Raw genomic sequence first — 21,653 nt, 5'->3', positions numbered from 1 at the left:
TTCTCTCGATTGACAAGGGTCCCTACATAGTGTTCATTGCTTTCTACTCCCTGAGCATGAGAAATCCGTTGAAGTTTACTTCACTTTGGAACATTCACACACAGACTTACTAGAGAAGTGTGACATATACCTCTGTAAATAAATACAATTTAAAATTCACATCTTGCACACTTTAATGGTCTCTGAATGGAACATGTACACTCCCTTCGAACTATAATCATGACAGAATATCAGAATATGACAGAACATGTTTGAAGTCCTGAATTAGTAATCCTTGGTGATTTAAAATTGTTTGTAAGTACCAAACTCCACTCAGGGCCAGCATCACACGCACATTTCCTCCTCATCTCTCCCTTGCTTCTGTACTTGTGCTTTCAAGAGTTGAGTTCAAGGTGAAACTAAGCGAATTCAGACGGGATCAGGGGACTAAGCATACGATTACACAATTATGAGCCAAGTGGTTTCCTTGCCAAACATATCTCTAAGGATCTCAACGCGAGAGAAATCCTCGCTTTTGAACTATTCTCTTGCCTGTAAAGATAACATAACCTTAGCTGGAGACTTCTGTCACGGGGAGAATGGCATGAACTTTTTTTCTTTTCTTTCTTTTTTGTCAGAATCTCAAGCTTCACTTTTCCTTTTGGCTGTGGTGTCTGCTTAACATTGGGCTTTGGCAACATGACAGAGAGAAGAAACAGCGAGTGCCACCGTTGACATATTCCCCATCCCTTTTTTCTCTTGTCAAACTCTCTTTTCTGGACACCTGATTGATTGTGACAGCCGTATATTGGGGATATTTCATATGAAAGAGAATTCGCCAATGAAATGTTAATGAGTTAGATTTTTTTTTTTTACGAGCTGCTTTTTATTACAGGCCAGCAGTTTTGAACATTTTTCAAAGTAACACAACCAAATTCCACTGTTTGCAATGAATTAATAATAGCCGCCATGTCACTGAAGCCTCACACATTGTTTAATCAGTGTGCATGAAACAGAAGCTTCTTGAAAGGTATTCTTTTTTTTTTTTTTTTCTCAGCATTGTAACAATTAGAAACTTAGTATCAAATGTGCCTTCATAAATGGATGGGTGGCCTCCTGGTCTGCTGGCTTCTCTGTGGTCCTGCATTTATGACTTAATGTTAGTTTTACAAGGCTCAGAAGGACAAAAACAAAGCTAAATACTTTCCACTAAAATACTAAATTCTCATCATTTAATTTAAAAGAAAGAATTTATTTCAGAGGAAAATTGCTAAAGTATATTAATGTGAATCACACTATGGGTCCTCTCTGAAATGAATCCAGCAGTGCACGCCGAAGTCATCTGGTAAAGCTTTAGAAATCATTAGAAAACCTTTCAAACCAAATCTGTTCAAGTCATGTTTTACATAGTTAACAGCTGAATGCAGCTGAAGTAAATGTGAACGCAGAGCGGAAATCAAATTTTAATGCTAGTTTTTGTTGTTGTTGTTGTTGTTGTTGTTTTTAGGGAAGGAATAGATCACCAAAAATAAAATTGTGTATATTATTGAGGATAGTGTTGCTCCAAACCTGTTTTTCATCATTCTGTGGAACTCAAAGAAGAGTTCACACACACTGCATATGATAAAAAAAAAAATGCACGAACCTAATCCAGTACCCAAAACCTTGCTTTATACATATATGATTCTCTCGTTTCTAATTTTTTCACCTCATTATTTTCTTTAGAAAAAAAATTTAAAAGTACACTACACTGAGCAAACAACTCCCAAAAGAGAGATGAGATACTTCATGTCAAAACACAGTTACCAGTAAAGTAAAGGCAAACACGAAGTTATGAGGCTTTTAGAGTTACATCTGTTCTGAGTGGTTTAAATCACGTTTGGACACTTGAATGCTCTTTCAAAATGATTTGTGATCTCCGTGATCTTCTGGATTAAAGGATATAAGAGCAGTAAAGGTGTAAAAAGCAAGTGCTACTTTAAAAAGTTGGTGCACATTAACCTTAGGGAAGTCAGGAAACAAGTACTCACAGGTGAGGGCTGATCTAATTAGTCCCCATCAAGTATGTAATTCTTTTTCTGTTGGAATAACGCCGCGAGGGTGGTTGAGTGGCCGAAAGCTAAGCTACCTGAAAAATAATGTATGAAAATAGACACCATAACCCGAAGCTACGGCACATTTATATGCATGACAAGGGTCTGACATCAATGTTGAGTTGAATTCTAATTGAATTCTGCGAGACGTATGTGTAATGTTACCATTAATATGAATGCTGCCGCCCTAAATATTTCACCGACCTTCATAGATATTGTGGGCCCCTCATCTCTCTTTCTCAAAAAGAGCTAATTAAAGTACTTTTCTGATAATTTAATACTTTTTTAACATAAAAAATCAAAGGTGTACTGAAAGGGCACAATGGATTTGTGAGATTGTATTACATACTTAGTTATTTTGTCAAGTGCGTGTGTCCCTTAGTTGAGGACATCAATTAATTAACACAATTAAGTAGTTCCTGGATGTACTCCAGTCAGCAAGTCACTTCAATTTGGGATCAGATGTAATCTTCTTGTTTCATATCATGCCGTTCGTCACAGCCTGCCTCATTTCTTAAAAGCTTGCGAGTGCCACGTCTGTCTGTGGGTGAACAGAAATGCAGAGATATGAGGAGGCTGAATAATTTAGGCCCCCACAACACATGCACTTTTGCTTTTCAAGCATGAGTTATAATTTCATTAGAAACTTTGGTCTGCGTCACTGACTAGTTAAATATTAAACTCTTCCGCTGATCACTTTCGATTAGCCGCCCCTGTGAAATTCCCTGAAATGTCAGAGCTGGTGTTTTTTTCCATTTCCTCCTCCCTGTCCTACAACTAGTTCTCCTCCTCCCCTAACCCTCTTTCAAAAATTGTTTGTCGACGCAAAGGGGTACTCTGGTAATTGCATGAATTCATTTAGAATCAACAGAGGGGCTGAGACATCTGGGAGGTTTAATGGGGCCAATGCTGCAGCATGATTGGGAGATGACTGAAGGGATGTTTCAGCTCAATAAGAACCGCTCGGCAAAGAGGTTAGATCCTCACGGATGGAAACTGGTCGGAACGGAGAGAATATAAGCAGGACTGATGGAACTGAGGGCCTCAGGGAGCTCCGGCAGACAGTGTATCTCATATCGCTCTCTGTAGACGCTTTGCTTTGGTCAGGCTCTGAGTGGTGAATGCAACCTGTTGTCTTGCTGTGTGTCTCAGTCTTGGCTCTTAATTTGGATCTGACCTCAAGTAAAAATGCACATTTATAGTCCTTTAATAGTTCTCTGCCGCTCTAGATATGGTTGTGTGTGAGTGAATAATCTACTCTTCTTTAAACTGATAGGTTGCTCAATTCTTCCAAGCCAACCCTGCTGACATCCACATTCCATCAAGATGGCAAAGACGTACTAGAGATCTCTTGCTGAGGGCGACGGAGCTAATTATAAACCTGCATCTACTTTAATCTTTCCATGACATATATGTATTCCTGTGGTAAAGCAATCTTTTAACTTTAGTGCATTGCTAGGAGCCTACTTGGGAAAAGGAACAGAAAAGTGAAAAAAGCAAACACATCACAAAAGGATTCATGCTAAATTCATAGTGACCTTGAAGACCCTATGAAATCACTTGTTGAGCACCTGTGGTGACATAAACATTACATTTGAGTGGGACATATTGAAGAGCGTGTTCTTTTGTTTTAAAATAGCAAATTGACTTTAGTTGACCTCACTACCATGAACAGTGATTTTGCACTTGCTTGTTGTTTGGAAATGGAGAAATTCTATAACACTAGTTCTCAAACTTTTGAACTCCAAGGTTTCCCATTGCCTAGGGTAATATTAGACTGAAGGTATGATCCTCCCTGTAGTATTTCTGCTGAAAAATTGACCAAATAAGTCTTCAAATTTTAGTTTGAAAACAGTAATTTTGGACAAAGACAGTTTGTTAGTTTTTGTTCTTAATTTGTAGATATTTTTTAAAGCTATTTTTAATGTATCATAAAATTGTGAAATTTAATAGAACTTTTTTGAAGTCATTTTTAAACAATATTACTGTCCTTTTTATGTTTCCTGAGGCTCCCCTGGCTGAGAACCGTCACTTTAAATCTGATTGGACAACAATCTATAAGTGCAACATTAATCTTACATATCTTTGCTGTTTTTACAGAACAGAAAGTATAAGTATAATATATATATATATATATATATATATATATATATATATATATATATATATATATATATATATATATATATATATATATATATATATTTATAGTACAGACCAAAATTTTGGACACACCTTCTCATTCAAAGAGTTTTCTTTATTTTCATGACTATGAAAATTGTGAAGGCATCAAAACTATGAATTAACACATGTGGAATTATATACAGTACATAACAAAAAAGTGTGAAACAAATGAAAATATGTCATATTGTAGGTTCTTCAAAGTAGCCACCTTTTGCTTTGATTACTGCTTTGCACACTCTTGGCATTCTCTTGATGAGCTTCAAGAGGTAGTCACATGAAATGGTTTTCACTTCACAGATGTGCCCTGTCAGGTTTAATAAGTGTGATTTCTTGCCTTATAAATGGGGTTGGGACCATCAGTTGTGTTGTGCAGAAGTCAGGTGGATACACAGCTGATAGTCCTACTGAATAGACTGTTAGAAATTGTATTATGGCAAGAAAAAAGCAGCTAAGTACAGGAAAACGAGTGGCCATCATTACTTTAAGAAATGAAGGTCAGTCAGTCCGAAAAATTGGGAAAACTTTGAAAATGTCCCCAAGTGCAGTCACAAAAACCATCAAGCGCTACAAAGAAACTGGCTCACATGCGGACCGCCCCAGGAAAGGAAGACCAAAAGTCACCTTTGCTGCGGAGGATAAGATCATCCGAGTCACCAGCCTCAGAAATCGCAGGTTAACAGCAGCTCAGATTAGAGACCAGGTCAATGTCACACGGAGCTCTAGCAGCAGACACATCTCTAGAACAACTGTTAAGAGGAGATTGTTTGAATCAGGCCTTCATGGTAGAATATCTGCTAGGAAACCACTGCTAAAGAAAGGCAACAAGCGGAACACAAGGAATGGATATTAGACCAGTGGAAATCTGTGCTTTGGTCTGATGAGTCCAAATTTGTCTTTGTGCGACGCAGAAAAAAGTGAACGGATGGACTCTACATGCCTGGTTCCCACCGTGAAGCATGGAGGAGGAGGTGTGATGGTGTGGGGGTGCTTTGCTGGTGACACTGTTGGGGATTTATTCAAAATTGAAGGCATACTGAACCAGCATGGCTACCACAGCATCTTGCAGCAGCATGCTATTCCATCCGGTTTGCGTTTAGTTGGACCATCATTTATTTTTCAACAGGACAATGACCCCAAACACACCTCCAGGCTGTGTAAGGGCTATGAAACCAATCGAGATGGTTTAGGGGTGAGCTGGACCGCAGACAGAAGGCAAAAGGGCCAACAAGTGCTAAGCATCTCTCGGGGAACTCCTTCAAGACTGTTGGAAGACAATTTCAGGTGACTACCTCTTGAAGCTCATCAAGAGAATGCCAAGAGTGTGCAAAGCAGTAATCAAAGCAAAATGTGGCTACTTTGAAGAACCTAGAATATGACATATTTTCAGTTGTTTCTCACTTTTTTTTGTTATGTATATAATTCCACATATAATTCCACATGTGAAAGAAATTTAGAAAATGGTCAGTCCACTAAGAGGTTGTAAAGATATTTATAATAATCTGCACTCTCTGCATTTCATCTAAATGTTGCACTAAACATTCTTTATCAAGCCACCTTCTGCATGGATGTAAATCCATTTAAATGCTACACAAAAAATGCCTTTTTTTAAGATGATAACTTTGATGAAACATGAACATCTAAACTGTGTACATTGAGTTTAATCTTTTAACAAAGCTACATCTGGTTTTCAGAGCTGTGGCACATGTGTTTGTGACATATAAGCTGGTTTCCCAATCTCATTCTCTTGACTTCCTCCACTATTTTGCCTCACTGCACTGTCCTATAAAGAAAATTATAGAAAGTTGTATTTCACTCTATATTTCAGTTCCATTCACTGGAATTTAGTTGGAAAAGTATCTGAATAGAGGCTCACCCTTTGACCCACTCTCCTTCTACCTCCCTCTCTCTCTCTCTCTCTCTCTCTCTCTCTCTCTCTCTCTCTCTCTCTCTCTCTCTCTCTCTCTCTTTAGCCATCATAAGAGCGTATTTGTTTATTAACTTTAATATTTCAGGAGCATTCTCAGTTATGGAGACAGGCATCACTGTATAAGCCTATTAGCACCATGCCCTCTTAAATGTTGGCCTATTTATTTCCCTGTGTGATGAGCACAGCTAGTAATGGGCAATGAGCCAGAGGAAGAAAGCATCTGCAGAGGGAAAGCCCTCTGGAGAGTAGCCATCGCCTCATTCAGAGGCCTGTTAGAACTTCAATCTAGAGTTCGTCTGGATTGCATTTTTTACTGGAGTTTGGCCTCCAGTCCTTAATCAGATGGTACAGTGCTACAAACACCTAACGATCAAGCCTGTAGGCCTGTTTCCTGATGGAATTACATTTTTATAGACCTTAGTTTGTAACATTAGTGTAAACACCAGGAGGAAAACAACATAATATAAGTGTAATGTGATACAGTTAAAGTTTGTCCCTTTTTTATGCTCATGAAAAGCATTTATTCATTTTACTGACCCATCGATCATTGCTACCGGGAATTGTAAATAATTAAAATGGTAACTGTGAGCAGAGGTGGAAAGAGTACAAAAATATTCTACTCAAGTAAAAGTACCATTACATTAATGAAATTTTACTTAAGTACAAGTAAAAGTACCAGTCTAAAAATCTACTCAAGTAAAAGTAAAAAGTAGCTCATTTAAAATTTACTCAGAGTAAAAACTACTTAGTTACATTTTAACAGTGGGAGGGAGTCAAAAATGGGACAGGCCAAGGTTGTCAAACTCAGTTCCTGGAGGGCCACAGTCCTGCACAGTTTAGATATAACCCTAATTAAACACACCTGATCCAGCTAATCTAATCATTTAGGTTTATTTGAAAACTACATGATATGTGTGCTGGAGCAGGGTTAGAACTAAACTCTGCAGGGCTACGGCCCTCCAGGAACTGAGTTTGACACCCCTGGGATAGGTCTATTAATCTCAAACTAGTTGTTTTTAATTAAAGGAATCCGTTATTTAGAATAATAAAACATTTGGGCTGTTACCAGGCAAATCAGTATCAACAAACTCATCTTTTAATGCAGAGGAAATGCAGAAGATTCATTGGAAGTGGCATTTAGATGTATTTACACACTGTTTAGTGCAGAACAAGAATGCCTTTAACCTGCAGTTACAAATGCATGAATAATGTTTTGATATACAAGACATAAAATGTTGAATACTCATTTGAAATGATAAGAAATTAATTATTTAAAAAAAATCAAAAGATACTTTAAATGTGAAATTAAAATGGCCAGTATGTGTCAGCAAGTCACTGTTAATAAGTGAGTCATTGCGATTGAACCGAAACACTGTCACGTTGCTCAGAGACGCAAAACTGTGCTTTGGTAGCTGTGTTTGGAATTATTTTCTGTGGTAGAAATAGAGCTAAAAAAGGCAATATGGTGTCTAAAACGCAAGTCTCTTAATTAACTTGTTTACTGAACTGTTATATATGTATATATATGTATGTATATATTCATGATGATTTTTGGAGGAAAATATGGCATTCTTTGTGTGATTTTGATTTAATATATGAAATTATATAAATATGTGAATTTTCTGCCCCTATATCTTCAATTTTGTGATCATTCTAAATGCATTTTAGGAGACTGAATCACAGAGTGAAAGAACGCACTATAAATGCGCGCGCACATCATTAAAACAAAAATACCACGGTCTTTTTGGCTAATTTGTGCAAAACCTCTTGCTAAAATGTCAAAGCTTCATTTTAACCACCAATGCAACGATGCAATTATTTAGCTTACCTCTACATTCTTACGAAGGGTTGATGTCTTGTCGAGATTTTATAAGCTGCTAGTTTGGTCTTCCTAGGCAAGTACAGCTTACACTGCATAATAGAGCATACATATGGCCAGGGGTTCACTTCATTTCCTTCGAGTTCAACTTCAGAATATGACGGGGTTTCGTTTTCAGCGGTGTCTGCACCACTAACGCCTGTTTTGTCCGTCTGCATCTTTCTTGTGATTTTAGCTCCAGTTTGCCCTCCTGCCCATTATTTACTGCCGTAGTTTCCAGGGAGCCTTTTTTTTTTTTTTTTTTTTACTCAGTAATTAATGTGTTTTAAAATGTAGCGAAGTACAATAATTCAATCAAAATATACTTAAGTAAAAGTAAAATTACAGATTTAAAAAATTACTTTAAAAAGTATTAGTACACAAAAAAGCTACTCAATTACAGTAACGCGAGTAAATGTAATTCGTTACTTTCCACCTCTGACTGTGAGATCAAATTTTAAAATAAGAAAAAGTCATATTGTGTCACAATTACAGTACAAAAAATAAAGTGATAAGTGTGAGACATAGTGAATATAAATAAAAATACATATACTACTGTTACAAAGTTTGGGGTCAGTAAGATTTTGTATTATTATTAATTATTTCAAAGGATGCATTAATTTAGTGATAAGTTCTAGAAGGCTCACCAGCTCCTCTTCTTCCTAAGGACACTAAAGAAGAACCAGCTGTCTTCAGCCATAGTGGTGAACTTTTACCGGTGTGCGATCGAGAACATCCTGACCAGTTGTATCACAGTCTGGGAACTGCTCAGTGGCGGACCGCAAGGCACTGCAGAGGGTGGTGAAACTGCCCAACACATCACAGGGACACTACTTCATGATATCGAGGACACCCAGAAGAAACGCTGTCTACGTCGAGCTCGCAGCATTCTTAAGGACTCCTCTCACCCTGACCACGGACTGTTTAACCTCCTGCCCTCCGGGAGGCGCTTCAGGAGCCTCCAGACAAGGACCAGCAGATCCAGGAACAGCTTTTCCCTACAGCTGTCTCCTTGCTGAACTCTGCCCTCTGATACCCCCCACACCATACACAGACTCCTCACCCCTCTTCATCACTACATCTGACTAATTTATTTATTTATTTACAACAAGCAAAAAACAATAAACTTGTTATTACTTGCACTAGTGTCTGTTCATCCAGAAACACTGAATAATCCATTTGCACACTGAAATATTTTCTATGCACTGCCCATTGCACTAGTGTAAATGTTCATATTTTTTGCCTATAGTGTACATATACTTTTACATAATCCATCTTTATAGTATGTTCATAGTACACCTATCTGTATATCATGCTGATAGTATTTAAAATCTGTAAATTATGTCCAAAATACTTATCTGTATAGTAACTGTACATATTTTAAACCTTGTATATTCTGTACTTACTGCTTATTGCACTTCTGGTTAGATGCTAACTGCATTTCGTTGCCTTGTACCTTACATGTGCAGTGACAATAAAGTTGAATCTAATCTAATCTAATCTAATTTGATCAAAAGTGACAGTAAAGACTTTTACACTGTTACAAAAAAAATATTTCAAATCAATTCTGTTCTTTTGAACTTTTTATCCATCAAAGCATCCTTAAAAAAAGGTTTAAAAAAATATTAAGCAGCCGATCTGTTTTCAAAATTGATAACAATAAGAGATGTCTCTTAATCAGCATATTAGGATCATGTGACAATGAAGACAAGAGTAATGATGCTGAAGCTTTGCCATCATAGTAATTACATTTTAAAATATATTATCATAGAAAATGTATATTTTAAAATTTAATAAAATTTCACAATACTGTTATTACAAAAAATATATTTATCAAATAAATGCAGCATGAACATAAACTATTTTACCAACCCCAAAATAGTGGAGTGTAGGCTACTTTTTATTCTAAAGTTTCTTGAAAATGATTGTAATCTATAAATAGCCAGTCCCTTCTTGATTTAATTTTGGTATCTGACCATGAAATGATAAGTCAAACAGGTGTGTGGGATGTGGCTTTTAGTGATCATAATGCAGTTTTTTGCACCCGCAAAAAAAAACAAAAAAATGAAATCTCAACCAATAAATGAGCACTGTTCTATCAAATACAGATGTACCAAACAGTACTCTGCTGAGGTGTTCAATCAAAGGCTGTCGGAGAGAGGCTGGTCTGATGTGTTTGAATGTAATGATGTTGATAAGGCTTGGAATTTGTTTAAACAGCGTTTTATTGCAGCTCTTGATGAAGTCGCTCCTATGAGGGAAACTAGAATTAAGCATAGAAGTGCATGTTGGATGACATCTGAAATTATTGACATGATCAGACAACGTAATAGATGTTTCAGAAAGTTTAATAAGTCTAAACTCCCAGCGGACTATAATTATTATGCTTATCTTAGAAATCAAGTTAATTGCAAGGTACAGCAAGCTAAGTCTAAATTTTATACTTATTCCATTGCTGCAAATGTAAAACAGCCTAAAAAACTGTGGAAAATTCTCAATGATATGGGATCAACAGCAAAGGCAAAATCTAAGTCTGGAAAAGCGGGGCTTATTATTAAGAAGGAGATGTGTTTTGATAAGCGGCTGATTGCCTGCCATTTTAACCACTATTTTACAACCATTGCTGCCAGTTTGGTCAATAAATTGCCTGGTGTTTTCTGACAAATTTGGCATAAATTTTGTTAACTCTTTTTATAAAAGTAAAAATATCTCTGTGGGTGCATTTGCAATTAGCCCGGTCACAGAGGATAAAGTAAGAGCGATCCTCTCCACCCTGTCAGTGAATAAGGCCTCTGGCTTGGATCTTATCCCCTCCAGGTTTCTTAGGGATAGTGCAGGGGTTATATATAGTATTCTTACCCATATAATAATTTTGTCCTTAAGTCAGGGTGTTTTTCCAAGCGATATGAAAAATGCCAGAGTGGTTCCTCTTTTTTTAAGAAAAGTAGCAGAGCTGATGTTGGAAATTATAGGCCAGTATCAATCCTGTCAGCTGTTTCAAAGATTTTTGAGCGTCTTGTGTATGAACAAGCGGGAGGAGTATTTCATCAGGCATGATTTATTATATGAGATCCAGTCTGGCTTTAGAGCTGCATATTCTACCGACACCTGTCTCATTCACCTTTTTGATTATGTGCGACAGAATTTTGATCGAGGGAATTATGTTGGCATGCTATTACTTGACCTGCAAAAAGCATTTGACACTGTGAACCATAAGATTTTGATTTCTAAATTACAGTGCATGGGTTTTAGTGACTCTGCACTCATATGGTTCACTTCTTTCTTAACAGACAGGACCCAGGTCTGTGATGTTGAGGGGACCCTCTCTGACACACAGAGTATAACATGCGGGGTGCCGCAAGGTTCGATCCTGGGGCCCCTGTTATTTTTAGTATATATAAATGATTTATCAGCTGCGGTACGGTGCAAGTTGCTATTATATGCTGATGATTCGGTTTTACATGTCCCAGGGTGTAATGTTAAAGACATTGAAAATACTCTTGGCATAGAGCTTGAGTCTGTCAGCCAGTGGCTGGTAGACAATAAGCTTTCTATGCATCTGGGCAAGTCTGAATCAATTTTGTTTGGAACAAAAAGGAAACTAGCAAAATCAAATACTTTAAAGGTGATGTGTAATGGGTTTGAAATTGTATCCAAATCAAGTGTTACATATTTGGGTCTAACATTGGATCAATCACTTAAAGGTGAAGCCATTGCAGCAAAGGTTTTAGCCAAATGTGCCTGTAAGTTAAAGTTTTTATATCGCTAGACAAAGCTTTTTGATTCCTCTGTAAAGAAATTATTGGCATCAACACTGATTCAATGCCATGTAGATTTTGCTTGCCCTGCATGGTTTTCTGAGTTAACTGCGAAATTTAAAAACAAATTCCAAGTGCTACAAAACAATGTTATTCGGTACCTATTAAAAGTACCCTCCCGTACTCATATAGGTAGGGAGGAGTTTACAAGAGCTGGTCTACTACCTGTACATCTAAGAGTAGAACAACTTAAGTTAAATCATATGTTTAACATTGTTGATGGTCATGCCCCCAAATATTTATGCTCTAATGTAAACATGGTCCATACGTAGCATGGCTATAATACTAGGGCCAGCATTCACTCTTGCATAGTTCCTAGAGCTACAAATGCAATTAAAAATTCTTTTTTTTATACTGGTATCATGGCATGGAATAGTTTGCCTACTGTTACAAAACTCCTATCATCAAGAGGAATTTTTAAATCACAGGTCAAAAAACATTTATGGGACAGGGTAAATTAGTTATTGATAATTTGCAGAGTCTTTACAGTGTTTTTATTTTGTTTTAGTTTTTTTATTTTTTTTTTTTTTTTACGTGGTGTTTTTTACCCTCCTCCTCATATTGTATGGGTTTGTTTTTGTTTGTTTTTTATTCTTGTCTATTGTGTTTTCTGTTTATTGTTTAACTGTGTGTAACACCAAGGACCATGCTGGAAATAAGTATTTTACTTTTTTGCATGTTATCCTTTTGGATTACTGTTTCTTTCTTTTTGTACCGGTTTGATCCATAAATAAAATCAATCAATCAATCAATCCGAGTGACAATCAGCCTTTACCTTTATTAAACATTACAAAATCTGTAGTACTTTTTTTTTTTTCTCAAACATGAAGCCATTTTAAGCTACAGCTATTCAGGACATATTTCAGGGTATTCAGTGTCAAAATAAATGACTCTTCCTGACATTAACAGGTTCCTTTCCCTCGTGTTTTGTTCAGTATTAAAATATAATTTGAGCAGAGGTGGAAAGAGTACAAAAATATTCTATTCTAAGTAAAAGTACCATTACATTAATGAAATTTTACTTAAGTACAAGTAAAAGTACCAGTCTAAAAATCTACTCAAGTAAAAGTAAAAAGTAGCTCATTTAAACTTTACTCAGAGTAAAAATTACTTAGTTACATTTTAACAGTGGGAGGGAGTCGAAATGGGACAGGCCAAGAGTGTCAAACTCAGTTCCTGGAGGGCCACAGTCCTGCACAGTTTAGATATAACCATAATTAAACACACCTGATCCAGCTAATCTAATCATTTAGGTTTATTTGAAAACTACATGATATGTGTGCTGGAGCAGGGTTAGAACTAAACTCTGCAGGGCTACGGCCCTCCAGGAACTGAGTTTGACCCCTGGGATAGGTCTATTAATCTCAAACTAGTTGTTTTTAATTAAAGGAATCAGTTATTTAGAATAATAAAACATTTGGGCTGTTACCAGGCAAATCAGTATCAACAAACTCATCTTTTAATGCAGAGGAAATGAAGAAGATTCATTGGAAGTGGCATTTAGATGTATTACACTGTTTAGTGCAGGACAAGAATGCATTTAACCTGCAGGTACAAATGCATGAATAATGTTTTGATATACAAGACATAAAATGTTGAATACTCATTTGAAATGATAAGAAATTAATTATTTAAAAAATCAAAAGACACTTTAAATGTGAAATTAAAATGGCCAGTATGTGTCAGCAAGTCACTGTTAATAAGTGAGTCATTGCGATTGAACCGAATCATTTAAACGGTTGATTCATTCCGGAAGGAAACACTGTCACGTTGCTCAGAGACGCAAAACTGTGCTTTGGTGGCTGTGTTTGGAATTATTTTCTGTTGTAGAAATAGAGCTAAAAAGGCAATATGGTTTCTAAAACGCAAGTCTCTTAATTAACTTGTTTACTGAACTGATTTAATATATGAAATTATATAAGTATGTGAATTTTCTGCCCCTATATCTTCAATTTTGTGATCATTCTAAATGCATTTTAGGAGACTGAATCACACAGTGAAAGAACGCACTATAAATGCGCGCGCACATCATTAAAACAAAAATAGCACACTCCTCACCACGGTCTTTTTAGCTAATTTGTGCAAAACCTCTTGCTAAAATGTCAAAGCTTCATTTTAACCACCAATGCAACGATGCAATTATTTAGCTTACCTCTACATTCTTACGAAGGGTTGATGTCTTGTCGAGATTTTATAAGCTGCTAGTTTGGTCTTCCTAGGCAAGTACAGCTTACACTGCATAATAGAGCATACATATGGCCAGGGGTTCACTTCATTTCCTTCGAGTTCAACTTCAGAATATGACGGGGTTTCGTTTTCAGCGGTGTCTGCACCACTAACGCCTGTTTTGTCCGTCTGCATCTTTCTTGTGATTTTAGCGCCAGTTTGCCCTCCCCATAATTTACTGACGTAGTTTCCAGGGAGCGATTTTTTTTTTTTTTAAATTTTTTTTACTCAGTAATTAATGTGTTTTAAAATGTAGCGAAGTACAATACTTCAAACAAAATATACTTAAGTAAAAGTAAAATTACAGATTAAAAAAATTACTTTAAAAAGTATTAGTACACAAAAAAGCTACTCAATTACAGTAACGCGAGTAAATGTAATTCGTTACTTTCCACCTCTGAATTTGAGCTGCCCCTTCCACTTTCGCAAGTCATCTTACATCAATGGCTTGACCTCAGCTTTGTTCACCTGAGCTTTTCGAATTGGTAGCTAAGGAGCAGCCGACCTTGACTGATCTGAATGCAGTTCAGCTAGATTTCCTCTCTGGCCTAGTTCTGCATATCTCAGAAATCCATAACCAGGCAGTTTGGACTCTTACATATAAGTTTTATATCCATTTCAACTTAAAAACAACAGCAACAGTAGCCTTTGAGCTTTATCAGGTCCATCCCTTCACTTGTAACATAAACAAAGAGGATCAGGTTTGAGTGCAAAGTCATAAGACCTGTTTTAAGAGTCCATGAAACTTCAGAGGATGACAGACTGCCTGAAGATACATATCGGAGCGAAGGGGTGACCTCTAAATTATTCATCACACATGTTGAACACTTGCAAGGCGTGATATTCAAAAGAGGATAATGTTTCACCGTCCAACCACTCCGTCAGAGCCAAAGCAAAAAGCGATTGCATTAGTTCTGAAAATATGATCCAGTCTCACTATAAGTAAAAGTCAAAACTCATGAGGGACTCAGGGAGGGGGTAAAGAGTCTTCCTCGTGCTCGTGCATTGGTTTTAAGTGGTTGGTGCATTTTTCATGGGCTCACGGTCTATGAGTATGTCATTTCCAAATTAGCCTTATCTAAGTGGCAAACGGGAGCGAAGTGGGTGCTGAAATATTAATTAAACCATGCGATGCATCGTTTTGTGTTAATTAAAAGTGGCCTGGCTGAAATTGGACTGTTGTTTTTAAGATTACTTTGGCAGGTCAGTCAGGGGAAGATAAATAAAGCAACACTTTCGCTGTCAAACATATAACACACAGAATCACTGTTGCTGAAATGTGTGTCTTTAAAATGTATAGATGCTCTAGGCCCTACTCTCTACTCTACTACATTTTAGTCAATTATGATAGAAGAAACACCAAAGAACAATGACAAACAATAAAGCATGTTCCTTGCATATTTCTGTGTACAGTACATTTCTGTAGAAAAGAGAAGGTCATTCTCAGTTACAAGATTCAGATTCCTTCATTCACCCCCAGAAACTATATGATTATAAAGCCTTCATTAAATATTTACACGTGCACTAACCATATGAAAAATTAAGTGATCTGTAGTTTCATTAACCTGTAGTAATATATGTACACATCTGCTCAGTGGATCACAAAAAAAATATAGTTTTATTCCTTTTTAGCACAATTCCGACATTCTTTTCTGCATACTAATATATGGTAAGTGATTAAATCTGTATTAATATAACATTAGGGTTTGTTAAACTGGCTTTAATCTTAGAATTAGGATTTAAGTCAAGGTGTAAAAAAGAGGACGTGCAAAGAAATGTTTTGCCTGAAGATATTTGAATGTTATGACCGACGACCATCTTAATGAACTTACCACAGCAGATAACTAGTGTGATTCTTCAGTAATACATTTACATTTAATTCATCTTAATGGTTAAACTACATAGCTGTTTCCTTTTTTACTCCAGGTGGTGTAATCATCATTTCTGGAAACCAACGATTCCTTTTATTTTTGTCTTATGATTTATTTCAGTTATTTCTTAATAATAATATTAAACAAACAGATACACTATTGTTTAAAAGTTTTAAGAAACTAATACTTTTATTCAGCAAGGAAGCATTAAATTGATCAAAGGTTGAAGACATTTAAAATAATCTTTTAAAAAATCCAATAAAAGAGATAAAACTTGAATGTCTTATAAAGTTTTTTATAAGACATTTTATCAAAGACTCCTGAAAAAAAAAAAAAATCATGGTTTTCACAAAAAACAAAGACATTAATATTGATTATTAGTGATATTAATTAATATTTGTCACAGTGTCTGGGTTGTGTTCCCTGGGTTTCCACTAGGTGTCCTCAGTTCCCACGGTGTTTATCATATTATCACTTCCTGTCTCCTTATTTGGTCACCTTCCTCCTTGTTTAGTTGATTGATTGTTCCCCACCTGTCTCCTGTTTCCCCATTATCCTTTTGTGTATTTATACCTGGTCTGTCTGAGTCTTAGTCACGGAGTCCTTGTTTAATGTTCATGTTAACCCGTTGTCTTGCCCTTGCTGTGTGTTCTTATCTGTTTTGGTTTATGTTTGGATTCTCTGGTTTTGACCCTGCCTGGACTATTTACCCTTTGGATTTGCCCTTTAATAAAGTCACATACCTGCACTTGGATCTCTCCCGTGGTTCTTTGTAACACCGATCGTGACAATATTCATACTGGCACCTCTTTTCAACATTGATAATAATAAGAAATATTTCGTGATCAGCAAATCAGCATATTCAACTAATTTCTGAAGGATCATGTGCCACTGAAACCTGAAGTAATGGCTGCTAAAAAATCAGCCTTGCCATCACAGGAATAAACTACATTTGAAAATATATAAAAAATAGTAAACGGTTATTTAAAATTTCAATAATTTTTTGCAATATTACTGTTTTTTCAATGTATTATTGATCAAATAAATGTAGCTTCTGTGAACCTGATACTTTTCAAAAACTCAAACATAAATATTATACAAAAAAAAAAAAAAAATTGGTGAACATTGTGTAGAGCTACTCCCATATTTTCAACAAACAAAACCAAATTCCAATTTTTGGTATCATGCAACACTCAGACAGGGGTTCGTCTCAGCAGTACCTGTGATGGAAGAGCTTGATGCTTGTCGTCTGTCTGTTTTGGTGTCATGGGAAATACTGACGCATATGACTGAAGCATGTGTTTTGCTTCCACCGATAGAGCCAACGGGCAAGAGATTCTGGGGTCTAAAATGTTAATGACACCATGCTGTAACACCCCTGTAATCTCATGAGCTCCCTGATCCACACACACTTTCATGCTCTCACTCATTTCTTCTTTTTCTCCGGCCATATTTTTTCCCATCAGTCCTGGCAAAAGAGATTGCCGTGAAAAGAGTAAAGCAGAGCACAGATGTGTGCAAAGGAAAGGAGATCATGGTGGCTCTGTGAGGGTGGCAAAGATCTCACACCAGAGGAGGCAGAGGTCAGTAGATGGAAAGGTGGGGGGTTCGCAGGAAGAGACGTAGGCGTGTAAATCTTTGATGCTTCCTATGAGGTCATCACCTCCATTGTCCACTGGGCCTGCAACTAGCACCAAGGCAGACGGCGGTCATGCATGATTCACAAGGCAGGCCATCGGATTAGCTTAGCGTAGTCTGTGCTGATGACATGCGTTACAACTCGTTTCATCATGACGCACTAATGAGAGCTGAGATGGTGCTCTCGTACCAGGGGCCTCTCAGGACCGTCCCGGTGTAGTCAGAGCTTGGAAGAGAGAAAGAGAGATGGAAGACTCAACGTGATATTATTTTCATTCATTCTTTCTTACTGGTTTCTCAAAAAGGCCCTGGGAAGGTCATGGCCTGACAAACACCTACTCAAAGGAGTAGCTGAAGAATGTGTATATGTTCAAGTTTATTTGTATAGCGCTTTTTACAATACAAATCGTTACAAAGCAACTTTACAGAAAATTATGTTTCTACAATATTTAGTAGTAGCTAGTAGTTTGTGCACGTTTGACAGGATTAAAATATATATATATATATAATAATAATAATAATAATAATACAAGACGTAGTCAGCTAGACGATGAACTATCAATATTATTAATTAATAGTTATCATATGATGCAGTCACACATGTAGCAATAATTATTTAGTTCTGTTGTTGATTCAAGGTTAGGATCATCTGGGGTCCTCTGAGGGTCAGCATCATCTCTTCTCAGGTGTTCTGGATCCAGACTTGATCAGATGCAACTACACTCACAATTTAAGAGATACATTATTCGAATGCTTGGCGAAAGAGATGTGTTTTTAATCTAGATTTAAACAGAGAGAGTGTGTCTGAACCCCGAATATTATCAGGAAGGCTATTCCAGAGTTTGGGAGCCAAATGTGAGAAAGCTCTACCTCCTTTAGTGGACTTTGCTATCCTAGGAACTACCAAAAGTCCAGCGTTTTGTGACCTTAGGGTGCGTGATGGGTTGTAACGTGGTAGAAGGCTAGTTAGGTACACAGGAGCTAAACCATTTAGGGCCTTATAGGTAAGTAATGATAATTTGTAACTGATTCGGAACTTAATAGGTAGCCAGTGCAGAGACTGTAAAATTGGGGTAATATGATCATATTTTCTTGACCTCATAAGGACTCTAGCTGCTGCATTTTGGACTACCTGTAGCTTGTTTATTGAAGATGCAGGACAACCACCTAGAAGTGCATTACAATAGTCCAGTCTAGAGGTCATGAATGCATGAACTAGCTTTTCTGCATCAGAAACAGATAACATGTTTCGTAGCTTGGCAATGTTTCTAAGATGGAAGAATGCAGTTTTTGTAACATTGGAAATATGATTTTCAAAAGACAAATTGCTGTCCAATATAACACCCAGATTTCTGACTGTAGAGGAAGTAACAGTACATCTGTCTAGTTGCAGATTGTAATGTGTTTGTTTGTTGTGTTTGTTACAATCTGAAAGCACAGAATTTCCTAACTGAAAGTATAAATTAATTCAAAACCACATACAATCAGAGGTGGGTAGTAACGAGTTACATTTACTTCGTTACATTTATTTGAGTAATTTTTTGGGGTAACTAATACTTTTCGTAGTATATTTAAAGATGGGTACTTTATACTCTTACTTGAGTAAATTTTTGGGGAAAAATCTGTACTTTTACTTCGTTACTGTGGGCGACGCTCCTCTCGTTACTTTATCTTAATGCAATAAATGTTATAAATGCTTCAGTTTATTCCAAACGCGCCGTCTACTTTTCTCTGAGCAATGAGTGATGCCCATTCGCGAATGATTCATTCTTTTGAGTCAATTCTGTTCAAAGGCTTGATCAAACCAATTGGCAAACGAGTGAATTGGTTCATGAATCAGTTTGAATGAGTCGTTCAGTTCGCTGCCGCACGCGTTGAGCGTCTGAAGTGGTTCACTCGGAGTTGTAACGTTTAACATCAGCAGCGTTGAAAACGTGGCTGGAACTGCACTGAATTGAAATCTGCGAAGGCTATTATTTGCTAGCGATGGAGATCCTTATTAGATGAACACCGCGTGTGCTGTCTACTGTTTAACAGGAAATAACTTGGGCTACATTCGATTACAGCACACGATACCACTGTGACATTAGTTTGTTGTACGTGTGTGGCTTATAACAGAGGGGAGTCAAGTTGAATGCAGCTTCCAAAAGACAAAAAATAGCCGATTAAGATTTTATTAATTTTAATACAATCACACCGGCGTGAGAACTCAGTGAGTCATATCATCAGCTGCTAAATTCACTGCGCATTATAACCAATCACACATGATTCTTTTGAGCTTATTAAAGCATTGGCCAATCAGAGGCGTTCAGATGAGTCATCGCTAAAATGCCGGTGCCTCCTTCACTCGCTCCCTGACCTGGAGACCTCTTTCTGGCGAATTCTCTCGTCAGAAACAACAAAGTGCAGATGTGTGTACGAATCTTTAATTAAGATATTGATTTCACAGTGTCAGCAGTTTCAGTGATTTTAATGGGAGTTTCTGAGAGTGGTTGAAATCTAGACTGTCAGTGAAAATGATCTTTAATAATGTAAATGTTATTTGCTCTCTTTCTGAACAATGAAAGATTAGTAGCAATATTTATATCACATTAACTTTCAATGTTAAATTCACATTTAATATAAAAGTCAGTCGTATTAAAAATATGTTATGGCATGACACCTATATCTGTTACTTAAGTAAACAGACAGGGTTTTATAATAAATTACATAAATTGGAGTAAAGGCTGATGAAATATATACATTCATACACGCACATATACATTACATTTTATCTATATATCTAAATAAAAATAGGCTCAGTATATATGACCCAAAGTAACTAGTAACTTGAGTAAGTACTTGAGTAGATTTTTTATCCGATACTCTTTTACTCTTACTCAAGTAACTATTCAAGACTAGTACTTTTACTTTTACTTGAGTAAATATTTCTAGAAGTACTTTTACTTTTACTTGAGCACAGTTTTTGGGTACTCTACCCACCTCTGCATACAATTATTCCCGGAAAAAACAACCGCTGTAACTTACAATAATATATTTTTTTAATATATATTTTTTATATCTATGATGTTTTGATACATAATTAAGCAATATGTCTATTTTAGGAAGCTTTTTTTACATATATCAAAACCACTCAGAATGTTCACATTCACTGTATCTTAAGTGTGGTTAAGGATTATGGGTGTGTTTTTTTATTTATCTTTTTTTATTAAAGGGCTGACAAGTGCCTTTTCTTGTGCTCCCCAGAAGAAAGAAAGTCATACAGTTTTGGAATAACATGAAATCAAGTAAATGATTACCAAATTATTGTATGCATTAGTGATCTAATACATTGGTGACCCAACCAACAACTGCTCAGAACAGATCACTCAGGACAGCATCTGCGTAAGGAATACATGTAAATATGATTTAAAACTACCTCAAATAGTATAAAGCTAAAGCTGAAAAGTCATGTCCAAGTGCACTGGCTTCTGGCTGATGATTAGGGAGCTGTCTTCAGGCTGCCAACCTTCGCCCTGGCCTTTCTGCACTATTAGTTAATGATGCCACAGATATGTCCTTAAGCCTAGTGTGATGCATGGCGTTCATTAGTCCCTGTGGAGCTCACACTCTCTTTCTTTTATTCTAATGATGAGGGTGGCATCACACTGGCCTTTAATCACAGGGGCACCTAGTTTCCACTGGAGGGATGGTAAGGGAGGGAAAATGCGCAGGAAAGAGGCAGCATTGGGGAGGAATCTCTCTGATAGGAGCTTTTCATGATCTAAATCCTCATGATCAGGTAGAGAGGCTTAAATAGTTCAGCTGTGAGCAAGGTCAGGTCTAATTGATTCCCTTATTGGTTAAAAAAATTATGATTTGAGATTGTATTGCAGGTATCGCTGAGTATTTTTTTTCTTTTTCTTTTTTGTGACTGGACAAGACAAAAATGTCAGAAGGAATTTCATTAAAATAAACATCAATTTTATGTACATATAATTAATATTATCTGGATTGTTGTAGTTAGCTAAACTAAAACCATGAGTTTAGTTTACTGAAACTAAAATAACCCTTTACTGA

The sequence above is a fragment of the Carassius carassius genome, chromosome 6 (assembly GCF_963082965.1).
Source record: "Carassius carassius chromosome 6, fCarCar2.1, whole genome shotgun sequence".
Classification (NCBI taxonomy): domain Eukaryota; kingdom Metazoa; phylum Chordata; class Actinopteri; order Cypriniformes; family Cyprinidae; genus Carassius; species Carassius carassius.
Note: the sequence above shows the minus strand (reverse complement) of the source record.